Source organism: Etheostoma spectabile, chromosome 19, assembly GCF_008692095.1.
Source record: "Etheostoma spectabile isolate EspeVRDwgs_2016 chromosome 19, UIUC_Espe_1.0, whole genome shotgun sequence".
Lineage (NCBI taxonomy): Eukaryota > Metazoa > Chordata > Actinopteri > Perciformes > Percidae > Etheostoma > Etheostoma spectabile.
This window is the reverse complement of record NC_045751.1, coordinates 11,702,756-11,713,960: the sequence shown is the minus strand read 5'-3', so window position 1 is coordinate 11,713,960 and position 11,205 is coordinate 11,702,756. Positions and strand designations below refer to the sequence as shown.

Below are 11,205 nucleotides of genomic sequence, written 5' to 3'. Positions count from 1 at the left end.
CATTATATAAAACAATACATATGTAAAAAAAAATGAAATCCATACATACAAAGTACTGTTGCTATAGAAAAGGAATTAGAACAAATACACAAAAAAACTTAAGTAACAAATGGGAAAATTGTAACACTTTTGCATTCAATGTATTCTAGTCTTGTTCTTTCTTCTACCTCTAAAGTGTATTAGTTTGTCATTAATTCCGCACCACACACACACACACACACATATATATATATATATATATATATATATATATAATATATATATATACATCTGGACGTAATATTGGCACCCGAAACATTTCCAGAAAATGCATTCTATTCTCCCAGAAAGTGTTGCAATGAACAATGTTTTGGTATACACATGTTATTACCTTTAAGAGCATGGAACAGCACAAAAGCAGAAGAAAAAGGCAAATTTGACATAATTTTACACAAAACCAAAAATTAAGGTCGGACAAAATTGTGCCCCTAAACGTAGTATTGGTTGCACACCCTTTGGAGAAAATAACCGAAACCATCGCTTCCTATAACCATCAACAAGCTTCCTACACCTCTCAACTGATTTTGGACCACTCTTCTTTTGAAAACTGCTCCAGGACTCTCAGATTTGAAGTGCCTTCTTGCAAACGGCATTTTGAGATCTTCCATAGGTGTTCTATGGGATTTAGATCCGACTCATTGATGGCAACTTCTCAAATCCCCAGCGCTTTGTCTACAGCATGTCTGGGTGCTTTTTGAGGTATGTGTGGGGTCATTGTCCGCTGAAACACCCATACCTCTGACGCAAACCAAGCTTTCTGACACTAGGCCCTACATTATGGCCAAAATCTTTTGATAAGTCTCCAGATTTCATGATTCCTTGCACACAGTCAATGCACCCCAGTGCCAGAGGAGCAAAAACAACCCCAGCCATCCTTGACACCTCCCACCATGTTTGACTGTAGGACTGTTCTTTTCTTGGTAGGCTTTTTTTCCCGTTTTCTGTAAACAGAGAATGACGCGCTTTGCCGAAAATCTCTACCTTATTCTCTCTGTCCACAAAACGTTCTCCCAGAAGGATTGAGGTTACTCAGGTACTTTTTGCAAACTGCAGTCTGGCTTTTTTATGCCTCTGTTCAGAAGTGGGTTCTCCTTGGTCCTCCTCTGCCATAGCGCTTCTTCTCATTCAGATGACGACTAGGTTCGGCTGTCACTGATGCACCCTAGTCTGCACGTCCTGAATTTGCGTGGAGTTGACTGAGGTTGTTTTCCACCATTCGAACTATCCTGCGTTGCATTCTTTCATCAATTTTTCTCTTCGTCCACGTCCAGGAGATTTGCCACAGTTTCCATGGGTATAAACTTCTTGATTATATTTGCGCACAGTGGACAAAGGAACTTTAGAGTCTCTGGAGATTGACTTGTAACCTTGAGATTGTTGATATTTTTCAACAATTTTGTTTCTTAGTCCTCAGACAATTCTCAGCTCTTCTTTCTCTTCTCCATGCTTGGTGTGGCACACACAGGCACACACCAAAGGTTGAGCCAACTATATACACTCTAACGTGCTTCAGTTTTGGTTTTCTAAATTGCCAACCTGTACTTGCCACAGGTGAGTTTAAAGGAACTCACATGCTTGTAATGAAATTATTTACCAACAGTTTCAATAGGGTGCCAATCATTTTGTCCATCCTTTTGGGAGTTTTGTGTAAAATGATGTTAAATTTGCCTTTTTTCTTCTGCTTTTTTGTGCTGTTCCAATGCTCTTAAGGTATAACCATGTGTATACCAAAACATTTGTCATTGCAACACTTTTCTGGGAGAAATAGTGCATTTTCTGGAAAGTTTCAGGGTGCCAATAATTACTCCATGACTGTACATATCTTGTATCAAATGACAAGAGTATTTAAAGTCGTCTGTGAGGTTATTTAGTACTATATAAAAAATTGAATTGAATTGTTTTCCTCCATAATTATTAGACTTTTATATCATGAATGTGTTTCAGTCATCACCTGTTACAGGTTGTTTTGTTCTTTTTTCCTCATTTCATGTGTGAGAATCATCAACATTGCTATGTTACCTAGTGTTATATTATGCTGCAATGAGAAAGTATTTCCTTTGTGTCGGTGATATAACAGTTGATTATAACTGATTTGTCTCAGTTGTTGATGATTCAACACTGCTGTGTGTAACTTCTAGTCTCCGGAGGAGTCTTGTTCTCTCGGCAATATATTATTTCTGAACCAATAAAACCACCACCCAGCAGGCTGCTGCTAACAGTCCCAGTCCCAGTCCACAGTAGAGGACGATCCGTCCCCACGATCTCTGGTTGTGGTGGACTTGTTGTGTTCGGTGTCTCAGGTTCATCCCTCGCTGGCTGTGAAGAGAACAAACATCTGTTTATTCACTGGAAGGAACATTTTCACGAGTCGACCGTTCTCTGGGCTTCGTTTCAACGATCATAAAATGTGACCAAAACCTCTGATTAGGACCAGTCTATGAGCTGTGTACTGGTTACTGGTGAAGCGGTGTTTCGTCATTCGACTGGTCAGGACTGTTTTTTCCCAAGATTGCGCCTGCCTGTATTCGGAAAGCTACTGTCTTTATAATCTATCTTTTAAATAAACGGTCTGTACACTTACAAGTTCTCAATGGTTTAGGTGTAGGATCCCATTATCACTACCATGGATGGGTTCTCTGTTTGAGCCTTGTTCGTAATATAGAAAAGCGATTTCCTTTTTACTTTACCCGTGGCCCCGACAAACTAGCGTTACAAGCTACTTAGCAGTTTGCGCTAAAACTGGTCCACTTGGATTATACATGAAAACCATCGCAGCGAATGGTTGACTCCGTACGCGTGTTATTAACCCCTAGTTCGTATTGCACTGGATCTGTCCTTTAATGTCAAAGGAGTCCATGATAGTTGGTTATTTTAATCACAGCCATGACCCAATCAGATTGCTTTCAACTTACCCGTGACATTGAGCCACATCTACCAAGCTCCTCCCCAAATCTGTGAAGAATTGACACTTTACAGTCCCGAGTCTTCAGTCCTGAGTCTGCACACATGAAGTCTGAGTCGTAACGTTCTCTGAGGACGTCCTTTGTCCCACTGGGCTCGTCCTGCAAAACTGTCATACCTGAACTTCCTGGGCCCGTTCGACTCCTTCCATGAGGATGATACCAGACTAAGGGTCTGAGCCGTTAACAGTTCACAGAAGATATTAAGAGGGTGGAAGAGCTGTGAGGGTTGGTGGTAAGGCTCCAGTGTGAGTCCTGTTCTCTCGTCTGCCTGATAGGAGGTCGGGTCACATCACTACAAATGTTTCTGTTGAGGCAGCAGAGAGGAAGTTGAGAGCAGACACACTGACACTTACTTCCTAACACTCACTCCACATGTCTCGTGGACCTTAGAGTCCCTTCTTGTTTTTAGTGGTAGTGGATATAATGAAGCTGGAAACTAACCAGACAGCGGAGGGTCAGATCATGAGTAGCGATGCTGCAGATCCACTTCTCCCTGTGAGAGGGAGACAGTAGGTGAAGAGACCACCAACACATGAGTCTGGAAGGCCAGGATGTATGTCAGTCGGGTGTATTCCATTGGACGAGAGAGGACATATCATGTCTGGTGAACTTCGTCCTCTGGGTACTATACAGAAGAGAGGGACATGTTACAAGTCTGGTGGTACTTCGTCCTCTGTGGTACTTATGACAGGACGAGAGGGAATTACTCTGTGTACTTCTTCCTCTGTGGTTACTTTCTTACAGGACAGAGAGAGGACATAACAGTCTGGATACTTTCTCCTCTTGGTACTTATTACAGGCCGAGATAGTACATCTACAGTCCTGGTGATACTTCTTCACTCTGTGGTAATTATTACATGACGAGAGATTGACATAACATCTGTATACTTCTTCCTCTGTGGTACTTATTACAGGAAGAGAGAGACATATACAGTCATGGTGAATACTTCTCCTCTGTGTACTTTTACAGACACTGAGAGAGGACATATACAGTCTGGTGATATATGCTCCCTGTGTCTATTGCAGAGAATATGAGACATAGCCGAGAATCTGGTGATGATTCATCGCGCTAGCTAAGTACTACAAGAGGAAAATTCAATCGCAAGGTGGATACTCTAATCCTCTGTGGTAATTGTGTAGGGCAGGACGATTGAGGAGGAGCATATACAGTCTGTTGGGATGATTGCGGTTCCTCTGTGGTCTATCTACACAGCGATAGGGTACATAACCGCTCTGGTACTACTTCCTTCCTCATTGGTACGTTATTACAGTGACAAGAGATGGGACAGTTCCAGATGTCATGGTGTGAGTACATATCTTGCCAGTGGTCCTTAGTATTCAGACCAGGAATAACGAGATAACATGGAAAGTGCATTTGTAGTCTATTATACGCTGGAGGACACATTGATAACTGAGGGCAGATAAAGCAGAAACCAGTTAAAACGTCGGAACTAGACTTCTGTTTTCTTCCCATCTACTTGTGACTGACTCTCCAAGCATAGAGTTGCTGCGACTATACCAGATAGGCTTCCTTTGTTATCTGTAACTCAGACGACAAGGTACATTGTATCTGTGCGTCACCAGATGACCAGTTAAAGAGTTAACATAGGATTAACAAAAAAAAGATATTATTACTATTATACTGAAACCTCGAATAACACGAGATAAAGAGGCCGTACCTTTTTAACGGACTCAACAATGCTTTCTGTTTTGCTCAACATTCTTGAGTGTCTACTTCATGTGGTGTTACCTTTACTGTCGCACATCTAACTGACACTAAGTCAAAAATTAAAAAAAATATATATTACCTCATCAAGCACTTAGCGACAACGTTAATCCTTAGTCTATTTCACTGCTATATACTTCCAGAAGATCAATCATATAATCTGTAGGTCGCCCCCAAAGATTTTGGAATTTCTGGTGCATCTTATTCCCCCTATTTTACTTTCTTTTTTCTGATCAATTTTTGGCTGAAAATACTTTTTTCTGTATCCAGTGAATAAGATTAAAATATAATATTAACATCAGATAGGGTATTTGCAGTAAGATGCTCTTCAGACATTCTGCTCTCCACATTTTTAATTCCTCTGTATTCCACTTTTTTTTTGTTGATGATAATTTTATTTATTATTGTTATAGTCCCTGGTAGCCAAGGCATGAACTTCCTTCCCCGTTCTCTCCCTCCTCGTTGAGTCTTTTTTGGTAAGAAAGTTAACTCCTTTCAATGTGTCCGCCTGACCAGTTATGCAAGCTCTCATGATAGCCATGAATTCATTTAATAAGTTCATTAATACCCTGGACTGGGAGAGCTCAGGTGTGTTTGTCAGAGGTTTGGGACCATGCAAGAAACATGAGTGTTATCCAACTTAAAGACTCCAAATTGTTCCCCCTGAAGCCCCAGGTAGGAGACTCCATCCACAACAAGAAAACCAGAACTAAAACACGAGGCCCGTCTGCCACGTGGTTTCCGCTCTGCGCCCTACGCCCGGGTGTGACACGTAAATAGATTCATCATGATGATTACCGGGTTATGTGGTCCGCCACGGATACACTTGACAGAAGACAAGCAAGCAGTTTTTTGGAAACTAATTTTCTCAACAAGTATCCTGGCCGCCGAAAAGGTCAATAGGAAAGATCAGCCTCACCTCAAACTCCCATCCCCCCCTTCTGGAAAAACGCCTCAGCACCGCTCTCTGGCTTTTTTAGAACCTGACCTAATTTTTTTGCCCAAATACGTTTTGGCTTTGTTTTTGTTTGTATGGGAATGCGAAAGGTCCCCGGACAGTAAAACGGTGATTTCGACCCCCCCATTTCCCCCTCAATGGCCTCGTCAGGGGTTTGGTAATTTAAGCTTCCCAGTACCCCGACCCACACTGCTGCAAACGCCTTTCATCACAACAGGTGTTGTTCATAGTAATAGTTGGCTTGGAATAGTACCCCCTGTCTGCTAGAAGCAGGAACTAGAAAGGAAACCACGAAGCCACCCCCCCCCCAGTTTGTTTATGGGACAAGTGTGTACGTCATCGATAATTAGTAAGAACAGCGACTAAAAACGTAAAGGGAAAGCCCAGGACTGGAAACAGCGACTGGATTAGTTAGTGGTTCTGGTTTTTATATGAAGTCCCCCCCAGTCCCTCTAGTCTAACCGACCCACATGCTGCACCACGTATCTCACTGACACTCCTTCCGTGCCTCCATCTCCTCTCCCTCTCTCTCTCTCTCTCTTTCCTTCCTGTATTTTAAAGATGTAAAAACAGGGTTTAAAGAATAACGCCGTTCATCTTTTTTAACATTTTGGTTCCAAATAACACAGATTTTTAACAAACCTCAAATTAAAAAAAGAAATGAGGCCCATCATAACAGAAGTCCCCCAATTATATAATTAATATTCTCTGCATACCCCTCAACCTGGTTCCCTTCATGAGTTCCCTTTTACGTTGTTATTATGAGTCACATTGGGAACGTTCTTCACATCACCAATACACTTCATTTAAAGAGTGTCCTGTCTATCGTGTTATGACGGCCCTTTATGCCCTGATGACATTTAGGGTTCGCATACTAGTAGGTTTCAAGTACCTGCATTACTTGTTTCATAACCTTACAGCTGGCAACGTTGAAGGTGGATTTTCTTTGTATATCAGATTTATCGTAAAAACGGGATTGAAGACAAGAGGCGTTTAAAGTCTGAGACATTAGATAATCGCTGTCCCAGTGGTGGCATGGCTGGTCACAACCCTCGTAGACAGACTGAATGACAGAAACCAACATAAACCATGTTTTCCCTGTTTCAGCGGCTGTGCCCCCGTCCCCACCAGTGAGTCCCCATTATTAAGCCCAGACAGTGTGGTCTGTCATTCGGTTAAGCAAAGGAAACCGTGAGTTTTGCCGTGTTTTGTTTATCGATTGTTGCCATAAATGGTTAGCCAGAAGTGGTTATTTTATAACCAGTTTTCTTTTCAGTTAATTTTTAAGCCCAGAAAAGTGGTCTATCACCCGGTACAGAACTTTCATCCTGTAGAAATCTTGTTTCTCAGCAACGACTATGAACCCCCAAAGACAACCCACCACCCGCCAGCCAAGCTGCCTGCCTGTCAGTTCCCCCCATCCCCCCAGTAAATGACCGATCCGCCCCTCCCCGACTGCGCTGTTGTGGACTTGTGTTTGTGTTTGTGGAACTTTGGTTGTGTTTTTCGGTGTCTCAGGTTGTGTCAAATCCCACGCGCTGTGAAGAGAACAACCCGAGTTGTATTTCCATGTAAAGGAAAACATTTCACAGAGTTCGAACCATTCCTCTGTGGGATTGTCTTTCCACGTAACGTAAATGTGACCAAAACCTCTTTTAATTAGGGACCCGTTGTCTATGAGCTTTTATCTGGTTACTGGCTGCAACGTGTTTCGTCGTTTCGGAACTGGTCACGGGGGAAAACACCTGGTGTTTTTTCCCCAAGTAATTGCGCCCGCCGCTTTGTACGTGAACGCTACTGTCCTTTTTATAATCTCATCTTGTTTTTAATAAACTGGGGTCCTGTCACACTCTACCAAGTTTCCAATGGTTTTTTACTTAGGGCCCTCAGTTAGGTCCTAACCGTGGGCCGTGGTTTGATTTATGTTTGAGCCTTTGTTTGTGGATATGAGGAAAAGGCGATGTCGCCCCCTTTTTACTTTACCCGGGCCCCGCCGACAGCCGTTTCAAGCTATTAGCTGTTTGGTGCCTAAACTACTGGTTCAATGGATTTATACATGACAACCACATCCACAGAGAACGTCCAACACTCGGAACACGTGTTTGGTTTTATTAACCCCTGTTGTTTATTTTGCCACCGGTATTTTGTGCCCCCTTTTAATGTGGCAAAGGACTTCCCCCGATGAAGCCGGTGTAAATGAGGTCTATAAGTCACAGCGATTGACCATCCAGATTGTTCTTCAACTTACCAGAGACATTGAGCCAACTCTCGACCAGCCCTCCCATAATCAGGTGGACACTTGACAACTTGTAACGTCCCCCCCCGAAGGTCTAGGTCCCCCTGAGTCTGACCACATTAATGTCTGGTATCCGTCCTTTTCTCTGAGGAACCCTCCCTTTTGTTCCCCCTGGACTCGTCCCCTGCAAACTGTTGACATCCTGAACGTCTTTGGGCCTCGACTCCCTTCAGGAGAGAACCAGGAACTGAGGTGCTGAGGGACGCTAACAGTTTTTCACCAGAAACATTTAGAGAGGGTTGGAGGAGTCCCTGTTGAGGGATTTGGGTTGGTGAAGGTCCACTTCCAGTTGGTGATGTCCTGGTTCTTGTCCCTCTGCCTGATTTAGAGGGTCTGGGTCACGATTCCCTACAAATGTTCCTGTGTTTGAGGGAGACCGAGAGGGAAAGTGAGGAGCAGACACACTGACAACTTTTAAACCTGCCATCCTCCACATTCGCCACTCGTTGACACAGTTTTAGTTCCTTTCTTTGTTTTAGTGGAGTGGATAATAAAGTGAACGGGAAACCCTAACCATGACACAGGAGGTCTAATGGAAGAGCCAGTGACCTCGCAGATTCCCTCTTCTCCCCTGTGGAAAGAAAGACCAGGGTAAGAGACACCCAACACATGAGCTTTCAGATTCACTATTCAAGGAAAAACAGAGAGAGGACATATAACATTCTGGTGGTAACTTTCTTCCCTGTGGTACTTTACCTTAGCTAAACAGCGGGTAAACCTTCCTCTTTGTGTATTTAACAGACCAGAGGAGGACATATACAGTCCCCCTGGGTATCTCTTCTTCTGTGGTAAATTATAACAGCAGAAAGACATATCGTCGTGTATCCTCCTCGTGGTGACTAATTAACAGACTCACCAGCTCGTGATGTTATTGCTTGTTCCAATCGAGGCCCGTTAGTGAAGATTTGTTTTTCAACTTGAAGGAAGAAGGAGAAGTAGATATGATGATCTGCGATTCCCAGGAGATTGGAGGTTACATCAGTGGTGCGGAGACAAGGAAAAGCCTTGCCAGTTTACCTTTCTTCTAACTGACTTTAAACAGTTTTTTTCCCTTGTTATCAATCCAAACTCTGGACCTTGTTGTCCCCTTTTTGTTTTTTAGGTTAGCCTATAAGCCCTGTAGGGGGGGGGGGGGGGGGGGGGGCGGGGGGGGGGGGGGGGCGGGTGGGGGGGGGGGCTGTTTGTTCCTCCCCTCAGGGAGACCCCCCCTCCTGCCACTGGGTCGACCCCCCCCCCAACTGCAGCTGATTCAGGTAGCAACCCCTAACTGAGGCCACTCACTCTGTTTGGAGAAAAACAGCAAAGGAAGTTTGGTTGGTTGAAGGACAATGGTTTTCCTCCCCCCCCTGCCCCCGTAGTTCCCGCATCGCCCAGAATCTATTTCCCACCTGCAATTGCCTAGTCCCAGTTTTTTGTTTTTAAGCCCACGGTGTGTGGTTGGTGTGTTTGTTGGGGGGGGGGGGGTAATCTGGAGCATGCCCAACCAAACACCCCACTGTCCCCAATAGTACGAGTGGAAAGGTGTGCTCGCCACTGCTTCTAGAGCCCTCCGACCCCGGTGCTTGGTATCTGAACTACAGACATTCCTGTCCCTGGGATTATAAAGACTTTCCAGCCTCATGCATAGCTGTATTAGATGTTGTTCACTCCTAAAATAAAGATCAAACGGGCCAGAGAGGGCCTTCGTCCTGATTTCATGGTCTAACTCTACTGCTCTAATAAAGATGTTGTCTGCCCTCATGGGAAAAGGAGCCCTCAAAACGCAAATGCAAAATGTGTACAGAATATTATAACACCTAACACTACGATGGAAACAATTAAGTGTTTATGGTTGGCATTTTGGTGTCCTGTTAGCATCCCAGAATAACATAACTGGGTTAGGTTAAAATCTACACCTAGTACTTTTTTGCATTGTCCAGTGATTTTTTGAAATGGAAATCTCAGTTTCCGGGTTCGATGAAGTGATTCTACAACGAATTCAATGCCTTTTGTAGCTACAGACAACATTCTACAGACAAAGGATGAAGTATTTTAATGAGGACACAGTGGCTATGCGGTGGGGGTTCAGTTATAGATAACAGAGAATTATAACACACGTATTGTTATCGAGTGTTAAAAAAAGATCAGGTAGTTTGCTGTCATTACTGAAGTTTTATGTTCTCCTTTTTGAAACAGTTAATTGGAGTTATTTGAAAGTCCAATTCGTTCATATTACTATGTAAACGCCAAAGCAATAAATGATTTTCATAAATAAATATCTAACAAACGGATTAATGGATAAATGCCTTTTTTGTATTTTTGTGCGCGTGTGCACATGCATGAGTTTAGACTGTCTCGACAACACAAACATTTATACAATCTTTCCCATTTCATTTTATCTCTAGTAGTTGAGGATTTTGCATAAACGGCTGCCCGCTTGTATTTGCAGTATATTTTCGTTGATCCTTATGAGAGAAGTTTAGGTTATGGTTTACGCTGCACCACATTCGCTGTAGAAAACGAAACTACGACGAAAAACCCGGAACACAAAGGGGAAACATCTGCCACCGCAGTGCCCAGCAGAGCGACATATGAAATTATATTATTATGATGACCTGAAAACCTGAGAGGAGGAGCGCTTTCTCGTCTCTGATTTCAGTGACGAGTGGCGCTAAGTCAACACACAGTCTGCTTCAGATTTCTGACTTCAACCTAAATCCCTTTCTGTCCCTTTCTGTTATGGCCTCAGTGTATAGACTGGCTGGGGCTTGTGGTCCCTCACTTAGAGATGGTTGCTAGGTGTAGCAACAATTAAGTAGGGCTGAATGATGGTCAGACCTCACACATAGGTCAGGTATAAGAGCTACGAGTGCTTTGGAAAATACTTGTTTTTCATACGTTGGCCATGTGCCTGCCATTGGTGGTGCTTTTTACCTTCTGTTAACGCATGCGGGGGGGGGGGGAGACATCTGCAAAACGACTGTTACTGTCTTATCAAGCTGGAAATTAAAAAGGTTTTAGGAAAGGTTGCCTCTCCATAGGTGTTCTATGGGATTTAGATCCGGACTCATTGATGGCCACTTCAGAATCCTCCAGCGCTTTGTCTACAGCCATGTCTGGGTGCTTTTTGAGGTATGTGTGGGGTCATTGTCCTGCTGAAACACCCATGACCTCTGACGCAAACCAAGCTTTCTGACACTAGGCCCTACATTATGGGCCAAAATCTTTTGATAGTCTCCAGATT

General features: G+C 43.5%; 1 protein-coding gene across 1 annotated transcript in view; it reads right to left on the bottom strand.

The window, feature by feature from the left end:
* The window catches only part of LOC116707340 (uncharacterized), a 217,341-nt gene that overhangs the window by 150,798 nt on the left and 55,338 nt on the right, over positions 1-11,205 (bottom strand). The window lies entirely within an intron of this gene.